The sequence below is a fragment of the Cynocephalus volans genome, chromosome 6 (assembly GCF_027409185.1).
Source record: "Cynocephalus volans isolate mCynVol1 chromosome 6, mCynVol1.pri, whole genome shotgun sequence".
Taxonomy (NCBI): Eukaryota; Metazoa; Chordata; class Mammalia; order Dermoptera; family Cynocephalidae; genus Cynocephalus; species Cynocephalus volans.
In genome coordinates, this window is record NC_084465.1 from 42625653 (window position 1) to 42641971 (window position 16319).

Consider the following 16319-nt stretch of genomic DNA (forward strand, 5'->3'; position numbering starts at 1 on the left):
CATTAACTAACAGGGTTGTCTAATTGCACATCCATGCACATTTTGCACTGGAAACCCACAGGAGCGCTTCACACGATGTCAACTTAGACATAACTATAACCAGTCAGTTCCCTGGATCTCAGTTTCCTCCTCTGCAAAATGAGAGAATTGGAACAGACATCTTTCAGGCTTCTCTAGCTATAGATTTATAATCACCTTCTTCGTGTATTTATATTCATGACACTCATTAGCTCTGCTTGTCTTTTCAGAAACTGCATAAACCATTCGGTGACAAATGGTTAATAATGTTAACGCCACATTTTATCAATCTTTTTTCACTGAAAGTAAAGTTCTTTTCTTAAGGCACATTTTGTGGAGATGATGTGCAGAAGTAAATCAGCTATCAAATAAGGTTATTGATTACAATAATTTTTCAATTTACTTAAGTCTTCCTAAATTTCATTCTTATATCCCAAGGTGCACAATTTCCACTGACTTAAAAACTAGTCAAGGATATATACAGTGGCACAGACATACATAAAAATAGAGACAAGTAATTATAGTGTGTAACAAATAGCAAGCATAGATGAATCATAGGAATAGACTACCATTATTTGTCATTTATTTTCCTACTAAAATATATAAAACCTACCGGCTTCAGATTGTCCAAAGAAATAGCTTTGTTAGCAAACTTTATTGCTTCTCTCATCTGTCCTAAATCAGTGTAGAGAATGTTGAGGCTAAGTATATTTTTCCATAGTCTCTCTTCACATTTTATTTCCCAGGTAAGCTAGATAATAAAAGCATAGAACATTCTGATTAATATTCACTCATATGGCATGTTCAAAGATGGTTGTTATTCACTGAAAAGGTACCATAGGACACGCTGGGAAGTTTCCACAGATTTATGAAGTGACAAAGGGTTTTTGAAAATGAAAATGATCCACTGAGGTGATCTAACAGCAGTTTAGACCAGACAAGGAGAGTTGGCTTTGGACATGGCTTAAACTTGAGGTGAAGTTTAGCAGATATGAAATGGCTGCAGAAAAAAGAAAGTAGATTATTCTGAGTGGAAAACTGACTTTAGTAATTCTTTACTTCTTTGAAGAAACAGGAAACTAATAAAAGTGAAATAAATAAGATTTTGACAAATCTTGGTGAGACAAAATATAATTGTTTCCTTTCAAAACTTGATATTTTCACAAACGGTTTCAACTATACAAACAGTTTAAATATCCACAGTTTAAACTGGGGATGAAAGCGAACACTATCAGGTGCTTTTGCTTCCTTTGCTATTGTATTAGTTATCTATTGTTGAGCAACAAATTACTACAATAAAAGAACTTGTGGGAGTGACAGCTTGTCACCTTTTAATATTCTATTGGTTAGAACCAAGTCACAGGTTCTACCCACATTTAAGGGAGAGAATTTTAATTTTAGTATCTTTTGTCATCTGGAAAGGCAGAGAATTTTCAAAGTGATTAAGTCCTGGTTCCTTTTATTTGACAGTTCTTTCTTTGATACATCTCTCTCCTCTCATATTTTTCCATAAGTACCCTCAACACTTTCCTTGGAAATACTTACTTTTAGGTATAGTTCCTACTTCCAACGTAACTGCTGGAAACAATTTCTCTAACTTTCTGCTATCACACAACAATAATCTCCCTTCCTCCATTTTCAAATAACATATTTCTCACTTCTTTTTTGAAACTTAAATGTCCTTAAAGTCCAGATTTATACTAACTGTCTGTTTGAAGCAATTTAGGCTTTCTCTATCATGATCCTCAAAATTTCTCTCTTCCACCCACTGCCTGGTTTCAAAGCCATTCTGACATTTTTAGGTAATTTTTATAGCAGCACGCCACTTCTAGATACCAAAATCTGTATTTGTTGGCTATTTCTGCATACAAAATCACCACAAACTTAGTGGCTTAAAACACTACACGGGTATCATCTTACAGTTTCTGTGGTTCATTAGTGTGGGCATGACTTAGCCGAGTCCTCTGCTTAGCCTCACAAGGCTGTAATTAAAGTGTTGGCCATTCAAAAAACGGGTAAAGGAGATGAATAGACATTTTTCAAAGGAAGACATACAAATGGCCAACAGGTACATGAAAAAATGCTCAGTTTCACTAATCGTCAGAGAAATGCAAATCAAAACTACACTGAGGTATCATCTCACCCCAGTTAGACTGGCCATTATTAAAAAGACCAAGAATAACAAATGCTGGTGAGGATGCCGGGAAAGGGGAACTCCTCTACACTGTTGGTGGGACTGTAAATTAGCACAGCCATTATGGAAAACAGTATGAAGATTTCCCAAACAACTACAGATAGAACCACCATCTGATCCAGCAATCCCACAACTGAGTGTATATCCAAAGGAATGGAAAGCATGGGGATTTCCATGGAAGGGACACCTGCCCTCTCATGTTCACTGAAGCTCTATTTACAATAGCAAAAATAAGGAACCAACCTAAATGTCCATCAACGGATGACTGGATTAAAAAAATGTGGTATATATACCCAATGGACTACTACCCGGCCATAAAAAAGAACAAAATTCTACCATTTGCAGCAATATGGATGAATCTGGAGAAAATTATATTAAGTGAAGCCAGACAAAGAAAGAGAAATACCATATGTTCTCACTCATAACTGGCTGCTAGGAAGGAAGGAGGGAAGGAGGGAGGGAAGGAAGAAGGAAGGAAGGAAGGAGTGAAAGAAAGAAAAGGCCACAACAATACGCTGAGCTTTCAGAGGGAGAGAACAAACCTAAGGACACTAGAGATGGGGGGAGAGAGGGAGTTTGGGAAGTGATAGGCCAGGCAAAGGGCATAAAGAAATATCACGATTTATAAGAATGAATATGCTAATAATAAATTGAAAAATTTAAAGATTTAAAACAAAAAAACAAAGTGTTGGCCAGAGCTGTATTCTTATCTGGCGGGCCAATTAGGGAGGAATCCACCTCCCTGCTCATGTGGTTGTTGTAAAATTCATCTCCTTGTGACTACAGAACTCATGGCAACTTACTTCTTTAAAACCAGCAAGGGGAGAGAGGGAGTGAGTCTGCTATGAAGATGGAGTATTATAGAATATAATGTAATCGTGGGAGTGACATCTCATCACCTTTCCATATTCCATTGGTTAGAACCAAGTAATGGGTTCTACCCACATTTAAGGGGAGAGAACTACATGTGAATTCCTCCAGGAAGCAGGAATTATGGGGGCCACCTTGGATCTTTCACCCTTTCCCAAAATTCACTAATTCTCCTCTAGTGCTCCCCCATATCCTATTTTTCCACCAAATGAGAGTATTAGTAATCCCTCAAACATGACACACACTTTCACATCTCTGAGCCTTTGTGAGCTCTATTCCTTTTAACCTGGGATGTCATTCGGTTCACCTCCATCCATCAGTGCATGTACACGTTGTTTAATTTTCTTAATATATAAGGGTGGAAGTCAGCCCTGCCCTCCACTCAGTTGCCTGCAAAATATTGGGTTCTACTCTTACCAATAACACAGATCCTCTCTACTTCAGGTTCTTAGCAGAAACTATGACTTTGGCCCATCTGCTGCACAAAAAGCTATCCAGGGGAGGCTACATGGAAGATAATAAAGATCTATGTTTCACTAATTATATCCAATTTTATTCTCGACTCAATTCATACCTTTGGTTTCTGGTTCCTGACCTCGAGTGCAGCCCACACCACATTCCCAGCTTGGCTTCCTCCCTCCTGGATTTAGAACTGCTTGTGAACAGTCAGAGCCCTGCTTGAGGTCAAGCCTGGGCCAGGTCTGTGGACCCTCTACCTCCCGGCATCTCCTCTTCCCAAATTTCTTCACCTATGAAAACCAAAGAATCATCTTTTGGGAGGATCACGTTAACTCAATCTACACTCTGTACTACAGAATTCATTAAATAATTCACTCACTTAACTAATGTATCCTGAGTCCTTACGCTCTGTTAGCTGCTTGGTGTGTAGTGATAAACGAGACATGGTCCCTGCCTTACGGGACTGACAATTTGGTAAAGGAGAGAGATGTGAACAGATAATGGTTGTGTGTTTGTAACGTACTACAGAAAAGATACTAAAGCAAAGGCATGGAATCATGCAAAGACCTCATGGACTTGAGGATATGAAAACAATTTGCTGTGTCTGAATTAGGAGTGAAATGCTTAAAGAAGAGGTGAAAATAGAACTACAAGAGTCAAAGGTGAGCGACCACCTATCAGCTTCGATTTCCAAATTAAATGAAATTTGGACTTTATCCTGCAGGTAGTGATGAGCCATCAAAGATTTTTTAATATTAATGTAAATTTTTTAAAAATTTTAATTGAGGATGGTAAATCTAGTAGATGCCTATAAAAAAGCCAATGAAATATTCCAGGTGTAAAAATAAAGAGCGACTCAACTCAAGAAGTATTTTAGAGGTTCAGTTGACAGAAGCGGACAATCTCTGAATGAAGCAGAGAGAGGAGTCTGGAATAACTTTGAGATGTTTCTACTAGGTAAATGCCTGAATGATGGAAAAATGTGATCAAGATGTGGAACAGAGGAAGAGAGGCAGCCTTGAGGAGAAAGGCTCAGGAATGCAGAATCTTGTACGAAATTAGATGTAACGTCCATGTTTAAGCTCAAGCTATTTGCACCACTCCCTGCTTTACCTGCGGAAGTGGATGTCTTTCCAAGTTAGATTTTAGAAAATTTAGTAGGTGAAGAACAGAATGTGATTTTCATTTATCTTCCAAGGGATGAAAGCCTTGGATTTAAGTCCATATCTCTAGGTACACATAGCATGGTTTTCCTAAGTGGGGAAAAATCAGTGACCTTTCTCATAAACAGTAATTCTGTGTTTGAAGCTCTGGGTCCAAGTGTCTCCCAGTCAAATGAAGACACTGTCTCAGTGCATTTTTAAGATCCCAGTGCTTTAATCATGCTGATTGTTTGTGAGTTTGAATTTATAAAAACATCCAAGTATAGGAAGCATCTGCCACTTTAAAATAATGGTTCTTTGTTAACTACTGCTTTTATATAACAAGAATAAATTCTCTGGTGGAAACTTGCTTTCATGGAGGAAACAGCTTTGATAGCTTGAAAATTATTATCAGTCCAATTCAGAGCAAAATGATGCATCTCACCACATAATGCATGAGAATATGTCATTCTTGAGAATATTGGTGTGTGGAAGAAAGTTTCATATTTACAGCCAACCTTACAGCCATTTTGGAAATAAGGGAAGAATAGCATTAAAATACTATGAACTAATTTTTTTATTAAAACATTCTAACATTGCAAAATATTTGGAAAATAAGAAAATCTGTAAGCCCACTATCCTTAAATAACTTACAAACCATTTTATATGTTCCCTTTCAGTCTTCTCTACATAATTTTATGAATCTATAATAGCCTGCATTCTATTTCATATACTAGTTTTTTACTTCAAATTCTAATTCAGCTATTTCTGTGTTGTTATGGTATGCTCATTATTATCATTTCTACTAGTTGCACAATCTTCTACCAAGTATATACACTCTGATTTATCTAGTATGATTTTAAAGTTGGATATTTTTTCTTCAAATATTTTTGCTGTTGTAGGCAATACTGCAATGAACATCTTCCTCAACAATATTTTCCCCTTAGTTTACTTTTTAAGGGTAACACTTTTATAAATTGACTTACTAGTTAAAATGTTATGAATCTTTTTATGGCTTTTTTTTTTCTTTAAAGATGACCAGTAAGGGGATCTCAACCCTTGGCTTGGTGTTGTCAGCACCACACTCAACCAGTGAGCGAACCGGCCATCCCTATATAGGATCCGAACCTGTGGCCTTGGTGTTATCAGCATCGCACTCTACCGAGTGAGCCACAGGCCGGCCCTTTTTTATGGCTCTTGATTCATATTGCCACGTTGCTTTCCAAGACAGTTGCATCAATTTGTTTTCCTGCTTGTCTTTCCTGCTTTTCTGCTCAATTATATTCCTAATTTGAGTGGGGAAATAACTTATTTTGCCTTAATTTGCATTTTGTGATTACTAGCAACCACATTTTTATTGTTTTCTTAATAATTCCACTTCTTTGATGAAATTGTATTTATGCGCTTGCCCATTATACTGGGATACTACTTTTTTCTTATAAGTGAATGTATTCTTTATATATCATCTTTGGCTCTGATTATATACATGAAACACTTTAGTGTTTTTTTTGTGGTTTTTTTTTTTTGGTGGTATAATTTTTAAGAGAAATTTAATGATCAACTAGGATTGCTATGTATAAAAATCCCTTACAACAAATTTAACAATATTTTTATACCATAGTGGTATTTGCACAATTGTTTCTTTATTATAAATCACCACCTTTATTTGTTTTGACAGGACTCTACAAGATTACTCCCAGTACTTTTGCTATTCTTTTAGGACTGACTTATGCTATCATTCCAAATGTGTGTTCTAAAATTGCACTCAGTTTTCAAAAACAACATGAAGACCCGAGAGGTTATGAAAGAAGTTGTAACATTAGCTACACATTAATATAAATAAATTAACATCCTTAAAGATTACAATTTTTAAATATATTCAGACACAAAATTGCAGTTAACAGTAAATATACTTTCAAAACACAAATGCATCACACAGAAAAAATTTATGAAAATGGAAAATAATATTTATTTTGGATTCATCCACAGATGAATATCCTCTTCAATGTCTGTCCATTTCTACAACTGTGATCAATACCCAAGAGAAACAGCACAACTGCAAGGTGAAATGGGAAGATCACAGATCCTACAATCAGAAAATCTGAGTTCAAATCCTGGGTTTGCCAATTAGCAATAACTGAGTGAACTTAACTTCTTTAAGCCACATCTGTTTTCTCATCTATGAAACATAATAACAGCTTCGTCTATGCTTGGTAGAGGGAGCTTTGCATACCTTATTCCACATGTTTACACCATCACTATACAGCAGGAATTACAGTTTTCATTTTACAGGGAGATCTCTGATCTCTCTATTTAAACAATCACCTCCCCTACACTCCACACTTCCTTTCTCCCATTACCTTCCTTCACTGTTCCACATATAATACCAACATCTCACCATCTGATATTCTAGTTATCAACTAGCTTAAATATTTGCTGTCTGTATCTTCTCACTAGAAAGTAATCTCAAGAGCAGGGATGTTTCTTCTTTTTTCTGATGTATCTCAAACAGAAAGTATACTCAGTAAATATTTGTTGAATAAATAAACAAACTATGATACTAATCTTAACCCAGGTTTCTCATATCATTTTTTCCTGCTATTTATAATTTCTTTAGAATATTATTTTATGGGCAGAAATGTGTTCTAAGTGATATTACAAACCTGCTTATTTTTTCATTTGTTATTTGATTGGTAAATGAGAGAATATTTTTGACTGGGAAAACTAGCAATTTGCTAAAATTCCTCCTACACATTTGTAAAATGTTCCCTCTTTTAAACTAGAGTATCAAATCTATTCTTTCCAATTTATTTTAAATTGAGAGTAGACATTAAAATATCAAGTCATTAGATTACCCATTCAATACAATCTTTAATCATTATGATGAACCTATGGTGGAATTCTCCAAGCTGAACATTAAAGTCTGGGTCAGCATGACTTTCTAGGGTTAAAAAGCCTTCTGATCCAGATTGTGTACAAATTTAGAAAATTGGGCAACAAATTTTGACCTTATAAATTTATGTGGGGAAAAAGAGATGTAAAAATAATTTTCTCATGTGGTTGAGTAAAAATGACAGTTTGGAAACAGAGAAAGCTGAATCTTTTCCCTAGTTCCATCACTTATCAGCTATGTAACTTTTAATAAAGTATTTAATCCCCCAAGCCTCAGTTTCTACATTTATAAGAGTAATAATATTATTTCCCTTTTGAGGTAGTGAGGATCGAACAAGATTAGCTCAGTGTGTGAAGTACCTAGCACAAAGATTTACATAATGGGAAGCTCAATAAATTAGCTACTTCCCTGCATTCCCTCCACAATTAAGGTAGTACAATAGTTTCAGAGGGCTTGGTTGGAATCCTCGTTCCCACATTACCAGCTGCATGACCATGGGCATGTTATATAAGTAAGTACTCTGTGCTTCTACTAACTGATCCATAATAAATTACTGGGGATGGTGCCAGTCTCCTATGTTTCTTGTAAGTGAGATAATTTTTGTGTAGCACTTAGCATTCTGCCTGACACATGCTGAGTGCTTAGACACAAAGTTTGTTAGTAGTATAATAATAACATCTAAATAAGTAAAATGACATTGAGGAATAGTCAGAAGGGCTAATTTCTCCCTGAGCTTGCTTTGTTAGACACAAGTTTAATGGAAAAGAAAATAAACAAAAACAAAAACAAAAACTCTGTTCTTATCGATAGTCTCTTTCATTGACATATTTGAGAGTGATATCATAGCTTTAGGAAATGCAGAAGGCACTATGGATGGTGGGTTTTCTCCTTTTTCAACTTCCAAACTCTCAAAAATGAGTACAAAACTCTACAGTCAGAAAAATGTTTATTTAAAAAACAAAGCACAGGGCAGCATAAAAAAATGGTTCATGGTAACGCTTAATATGAACCAAGCACTGTGTTGTGTTTTCTGGGCTGGAGTATTTCATGCATTTTACATGATATATGTATGTCATGCACTGCTGCTGGAACCATCCTACAACTTGCACTTTTTTATAAATTCTAAGCAATAACTTCCCAGGTTTACCTTGGGTACGAAGGCAATTTTTGTAGAACTTGTTAATTGCTATATGGCTTTCTTGTGGAGACTGAAGTTTGGAGAGCTATTGCTAAACGAAAATGACTCCCATAGAGCTGAAAGATAAAAATGATGTCAAAATACTTAAAGGTTTTCTGTTTGTTTGTTGTTTTTAAGTAGCAAGTGTTAGCTGAGCTTAAGCTATAAAAGAGAAGTTCTTTCTGCCACTCTAGTAATGTCACTAATAAAGTCAAGTAAGTTGCCTCAGTCTTCCCAATGCCATTGGGAACAGATCAGTGCAAATGCATGGCCTCTATGATCTGTGAGCACATGATTCTATGATCACACTCTGTATAGATCCCTATATGGGAGACAGCCCCAAACCCTAGGAGTTTAGTAGTTTGAAATGGCAGACACATTCTTTTATATTTTGAATTAGCTCACAATTGCCTCTAGAAGCAATGACACAGACTTCCTATGGGTTCCTGGAAACTGTGAAATGTTGTGTTGGTCGGCTTGCATTCCTAATCATGTAAAAGCAAATCTCCTGGCTCCTGAATAAAAAGATGCATTAACAGCTGAAAAGACGGGCAGCACAGGTAGAAAAAGTACAGATCTGAATTCAGCAGCCTGTCCTATGGTGATGTGCTAAACTGCAGAAAATTTTACAGAAATACGTTCTTAAAATCTCAACTACTATTTTTTCAATATTTTTTAGTATTTTCTGTTATATTTTATGTGTCACAATTTTAAAGTCTTTGAAGAGATATACCTTTAGGAAAAGTCTATATTTCATTCTGACATTACAGATCTTAAATAAACCTCATTACATCTAAAAGAGGCATCAGCTGGCTGGTTAGCTCTGTTGGTTAAAGCATGGTATTTGTCATGCCAAGGTCCACAGTTCAATCCCTGTACCAGCCAGCTGCAAAAAAAAAAACAGAATAAGAGAAGCATTATGGCACCTAATGCATTGAAGCAAACAAATTGGGCACACATCTATGTGCTGACTCAACAATGAAGGGTTTTTTAAAATCTCTTCACTTGGCCTAGGGTCTTCCTCTATGAAGCAGTTTTGGGTCCCCAAGCCGAGATATAAGGAAGTCAGAAGACAGTGTAGGGCTTTTAGCAGACTCTAGCTGCTGTTTCAAAGCTGCTTTGAAATACACTGGAAAGAGACTGGTTAGTGGATACAAAGAATGATTACATTTTGTAGTGATGAATTTACTAATTATCCCAATTTGATCATTACATATTGTACACGAATACCGATAGTCAACTCTGTACCCCACAAATATGTATAATCAATTATGTTTCAATAAAAGAAAAAGAAAGAAAGAAGTACACCAGAAAGATTAGGGGCCTGGTTTCAGATCAGACCTCCAGGCCCATCACAGGAGGCTGCAAGGGAGTCACTCAACCACTTTGAGCCTCAGTTTCCCCATGAATATAATGAAATGAACCAGGATGAACTCTTGAGGTCCTTCTTATTTCTAACATTCTGTGGTTCTCTGACTTCACTGGTGCCTAAGTTCTGGCAAGACTTCTGGGGTTCGACCCAGAAATACTTGGAAAGCAATAATAATAACTTTCTTCTATCTACCACAAACAAACAGACAATAAAACATCAGAAATGAAACAAAGTAAAATTTTAAAACAAGTCAAAATAAAATATACTATCTACTGCTATTTATACTTAATATTTGTAACAGTTGGTAGAGGTTGCCGATAACCACTTTCTCCCCAGATCTACTTGTTCTCACTCATCACCTTCCTCCACGTCTCTGGAGGACATAACCTACTTCCTTTTGTGTTCATCTTTTGGGAACGTCTTTCCTAGCTGGGGTTTTAGCCCTTCTCTCATTCTCCTCTGACCTTTATGACTATTTGTCTATGACTTGAGCTTCTCTTCCTTGTTTCCCATCTTAACTATGTATGTACCATAAAATTCAGCCTCATTTCTTCTGCTCTTCTTTCTGTGTATTCACCTACTTGGAGAAATCACACTTTCTCATTTATTAACATACCTTTCCTACATTAAATGTTCTTCAATCCATATTCACAGTGCAAGTTTCCTCCCTAATCACATATGTCCAACTGTCTAAGGACAGATGTTTATATATCCTGATATAACATCATTCCAACATGTCCACAACTAAATTCATCTTTTCATTTCTTTCTTTGCCATTTGCAAAGAAAAATTTAGGCTAGATCATCTCTCCAGTTCTTTCATTTTTGTTAAAAATACTGCTCTTTTCTCAAGCCACTAGCCTCAAAAAGTTTGGACATTTTTTGTACTCTTCTATGGGTAAGGGAGAGTCAAACTACCGGGGTTCAAATTTTAAGTTAGCCCTTACTAGCCTTATGACCTGGGCAAGATATTCAGCCTCTCCGGGTCTCATTTAACTCATTTGTAAAATGGGCATGATAATGATACTTACCCCACAGAAGAAGTGCAAGAGGTAAATTGTCAACATATTGTAAAATGTTTAGTACAGCGTTCATCATATACTACGTTTAGTAAATAACACTAACCAGGTAAACAGAAAAAACAAGGTATGATTAACTTCAGGAAAAGCAATAAGCTGTCCAAGAAAGAAATGTAATAATTCTACACTATATATGGCTCACCTGTGAATAATAATTGTGTCATAATGATGTAAATACCAAATACGGACTTAACCAAACATTGTGAAATAACAACATTGAAAGGATGAGGAAGGGGATGTATGTGTGCAGTTGGTAGTGTGTGTTTGTGTGTATGTGTGGGGTGTGCGTGTGTGTGTGTGTCTCTAATATTGTGTGCCTCAGAGAGATGACGTAAGAGAGCTAAATCTTCTAGGTTAGAAAGTCAATTTGTAATGTCTACAACAGAAAAACCAAGAAACAGCAATACAAGCATATTATTGAGAAATATAGGGGTATATACTATGAGAAAAACATTGATCAACTAAAAACAGGGATCAGGGTTGGGATGGAATACATCTGAGGGCAACTCCTTTTGTTCCTTAAAAATATTATAGTGTTATTTAACTTAAAACACTGTATTCAAGTATTACTATGATAAAAATAAAAATTTCTCACATTATAACTATTAGTTCAAGCTAAAAGTATAAACTGATTCAGAAAATAGTTAGGGAAAGTCATGATAAATTTATAACCAAGACCTTAAAAATGTAGAGATGTCTGAGTAACAGCTTAGCCTTTTGTGGTGCCATGAAAGGCAACCAAGATCTCTAAAAAATATCCCTTACTACTATCAGAATCAGAAAACCAGGTGGCAAGGACTCAAAATTTGACTTGCAATTCAACAACAGGGCTTCTTTTAGAGTGAATATTTATTCAAATGGTGGTCAGGCCGACAATGGTTTTGGTAACACTATCCAAAATAACTTTGGCTAATAATCTCTCCTATTTAAGCATAACACTTGCCATGTTTATTGCTTTATATCTCCATCAGGTATCACTGTGACCAACATACCTGGAACAGTATTTATAGCAACAAATTATTTGAAAAATATATTGAATTTCACTAATCAAAACTACAGCTTTAGCACAGCTAAAAAAAAAATCCTCTAAATATGTGCTGCCTAACAAATTTTGATGGGTTTGTTATTCTTTCTTAAAAATTGAAATCCACAGAATTTATAATATTTAATAAAGGTGGGAAAATTGTCTAAGTCCAATTTGATGATAGGAGGATCAGAAGATCCTTAACTTGAGAATGCCTTGGGGCTAATTTCTGCTTTAATTTATGGTTTGTTCCAATGAGATTTTGAATACCAATCATATTTCATAAGCATGGAAACTCCACTCTCTGCTGTGGGGCTCAGAATGGGTGAGTTGCATTCTGAGGACGATGAGTATCCCTAAGATGCCGAGAGAAGTGCTGGTTGGTAAAACAAAGGCTATCATCACAGAAGGTAATCAGAATCAGCTCTTGAAGTGCACATTCAAGAATTTACTTGTAGCTTTCTCCCTACCTCTTCAATATCTTCAGGAGGCAAAAAACAAGTTAACCAGAAGAGGTATTTCAACCTAAATATATGAAAAAATGAAAATAATTTGGAGCAAAAAAAAAAAAGTGAGTGCTCCTAAAATCAACACCCTCCTTGCTTCCACAGGAAAGGCAACAGGATACACCAAGATGGCAGAATAGATGGTCCCCAGTGTCACTCTCTCCCACAACCAATCAATTTACAATTCCTAAAAGCAAAGAATGCCAACCTGAGACCACTGGAGCTCAAGGGGAGAGGAGGAGAGACCCATGGATTTCCTGAAGATGGGAGAAGCTGTGGTGAGATAAAGAAATGGGACAATTCTGACCATTTTGAAACCTGGCAGCTTCACGGCCTGTCCCCATGAGGGCAGAAAAAAGTTGTAGCACACAGAGCAGGAGCCAACAAAAGCCAGAGCTGTGCCTTTTGTGTGAAGTTGCTTGGAGTCTGCAGGGGAGAAGAGGGTCTGAGAGTGCACCATACCAGCCCTCAGTCCAGCGAGACCACAGACAGAGTTGCCTTGGACCAACACAGAGAGGGCTACAGCCAACTGAAGAAAGGAGCCACCCAGAAGCAGGTGAATCATCATGAGGGATGATGACTTGAAGCATTTGGAGTGTGGGGGGAGGCTGGACCACTGGAGAACATTAGGGCACAGCATGGGCAGCTGATCTGCCTTCTGATTAGCACAGGCCCACTCAGTGGAGACTGGCCAGAGAGAGAGAACTGCAAGGTGCAGTTTGCTGGAAAGACTCAGTCCCGGGCCAGAACTTCCACACAGTCTAGATTTATCTGACCTCACAAGATCCAGAAGTGATTAAAAGGCCAACAATTAAAATCTGAGCTGCACAAAAAGCCTTCCCCAGAGAATCAGCAGCAAAGCAGCAATTTAGCTCAACCACAGGGCTCAAGTGCTGGTCCCCACAGAAAGTTCACCCAATTTTGGAATTGTCCAAAGGACAACAAATTAGTGCCAGTGCAGAGTTTAAGTACTGGTGGAAGATAATAACCCAGCACAGAAATGAAGAAAAAAACCCCCACAGATTAAAGACAAAGCTCTGATATTAACCAGTAAAGATCTAACACCACCAAAGAACACGTATGAAAGCTAGAAAAGGTAGAAGTCTCCTCAAATGCCCAGGCATCAACATCTAGAAAGAAGAGAGATATGTGACACCATCAAAGGGAACAAACCAAGCACCAGCAATGGATCCAGAGTAACAGCGGATTTATGAAACATCTGACAGAAAATTCAGAATAACCCTCTTAAGGATGTTTAGGGGGTTACAAAAAGATACAGAAGAAAATTAAATGATATCTGGAAAATAATGCAGGATCAGAATGAGAAACTTGACAAAGGAATTGAATCAATTAAAAAAAGACAAATAGAAATTCCAGAAATGAAAAATACATTATCTGAACTGAAAAACTCGATAGAAATCTCCAACAGCAGACTTAATCAAACTGAGGAAAGAATTAGTAAGCACAAAGATAAAACATATGAAATTATCCAATCAAAGGAACAAAAACAAAAAAGAATAAGAAAAAACTAAACAGAAATATAGCAAGTATGGGAATCCCTTAAGCAAAATAACCCCACATAATTGGCATACCCAAAGGAGAAGAAAAAGGAAAAGATTTAGAAAGCATATTCAAGGAAATAGTGGCTGAAAATTTCCCAAGTATGGAGAAAGATGACAACATCCAGTAGAGGAAGCTCAGAGGTTGCCAATCGGATTCATCTAAGGAGGAACAGCCCAGGGCACATCACAATCAACTTATCAAAACCAAAGACAGAGACAGAATACCAAAGGCAGCAAGAGAAAAGAAACACATAACATTCAACAGAGCCCCAATACGTCTGTCAGAGGACTTCTCCGTAGAAATCCTACAGGCCAGAGGAGAATGGGACGATATATAGAGCGCTTTAAGGGAGAAGATTGTCAGCCAACAATTCTCTGTTCAGCAAAACTAACCCTCAAATATGAAGGAGAAATAAAGTCTTTCCCAGACAAACCAAAGCTAAGGGAATTCACCAACACTAGACCTGCCTTACAGATATAATACTAAAGGGAGTTCTTCATCTGAAAGGAGACAATGCTAAGGAGCAGCAAGAAAACATGTGAAGGTGCATAACTGATTAGTGAAGTAAGTTCACACACAACCTCAGAATAGTCCAGTAACATAAAGGGAGTGAATAAACCTCTTATATGCCTAGTATGAAGACTAAAGGAAAAACCTAACAAGACAACGACAAATACACAACTGTATAAGAGAGAAGCAGTTTTAAAAGATGTAACCCAAAACAACAAAATGTCGAAAAGTAGGGTGGGGATGAAGCCAAAGTGTACAGTTAGCTTTGGTTCTTCCTTTTTTTGTAGATATAAAATTATGTTGTTATTAGTCTAAAATAATCTGTTACAACTATAACATGATTTTATAAACCTCATGGTAACCATAATACACTTGATCTTAGCCAAAAGGCCGAGAAGCGATGGTAACCATAATACAAAAACTTATGAGACATAGTAAAAATAAATAGTGAGAAATCAAAATACACTACTAGAGAAAATTACTCAATCATAAAGGAAGACAATAAGATCAGAAAAAAAGAAAATAAAAAGGATTGACAAAACAACCAGAAGAAAGGTAACAAAACAGCAGCAACAAGTCCCTATATATCAATAATAATTCTAAATGTAAATGGATTAAATGCCCCAATTGAAAGACAGAGAGTGGCTCAATGGATTATAAAACAAGAACTAAGAATATGCTGCCTACAAGAAACTCACTTCACCTGTAAAGACACACACCATGTACAAGTGAAGGAATAGAAAAAGATATTTCATGCAATTGGAAACCAAAAAGGAACAGGAAAACTATACTTATATCAGATAAAATAGACTTTGAGCCAAGGAAATTAAAAAGAAAATAAGGAAAGTCGTTATACATTGCTAAAGGGATCAATTCAACAGGAGGATATAACAATTCTAAACATACTCACATCCTACTTGGGAGCAGCCAGTTATATAAACCAATTACTATTATACCTAATGGGAAAAATAGACTCCAACACAATAATAGATGGGAACATTAACACCTCACTTACAGCAAAGGACAAAAAATCCAGACAGAAAATTAACCATGAAACATGAGAATTAATCTCTATTCTAGGTCAATTGGACCTAACAGACACATATAGAACATTTCATCCAACAGCTGCAGAATACACATTCTTCTCAGGAGCACATGGATCACATCAACAGAATGAAGGAAAAAAATGATATGACCATTTCAATAGACACAGAAAAAGCATTTGACAAAACCCAAAACTTCAAAATTAGAAGCATTTCCTCTAAGATCTGGAACAAGACAAGGATGCCCACTTTCCCCATTCTTATCCAACATACTACTAGAAGTTCTAGCCCGTGCAGTAAGGCAAGAGAAAGCAGTAAAGGGCAACCAAATCAGAAAGAAGGAAGTCAGACTATCCCTATTTGAAGATGACATGATCCTATACATAGAAAACCCTAGACTCCACTAAAAAATCAGTGGAACTAATAAATAAATTCAGTATAGTGGCAGGATACAAAATCAACACACAAAA

The 16319-nt window shown here is 36.5% G+C and overlaps 1 pseudogene; it reads right to left on the reverse strand.

Moving 5' to 3' along the window:
* Window positions 1-15037: 15037 nt before the first annotated feature.
* LOC134381319 (U2 spliceosomal RNA) lies at window positions 15038-15208 on the reverse strand (annotated as a pseudogene).
* Between the last annotated feature and the right edge of the window lie 1111 nt (window positions 15209-16319).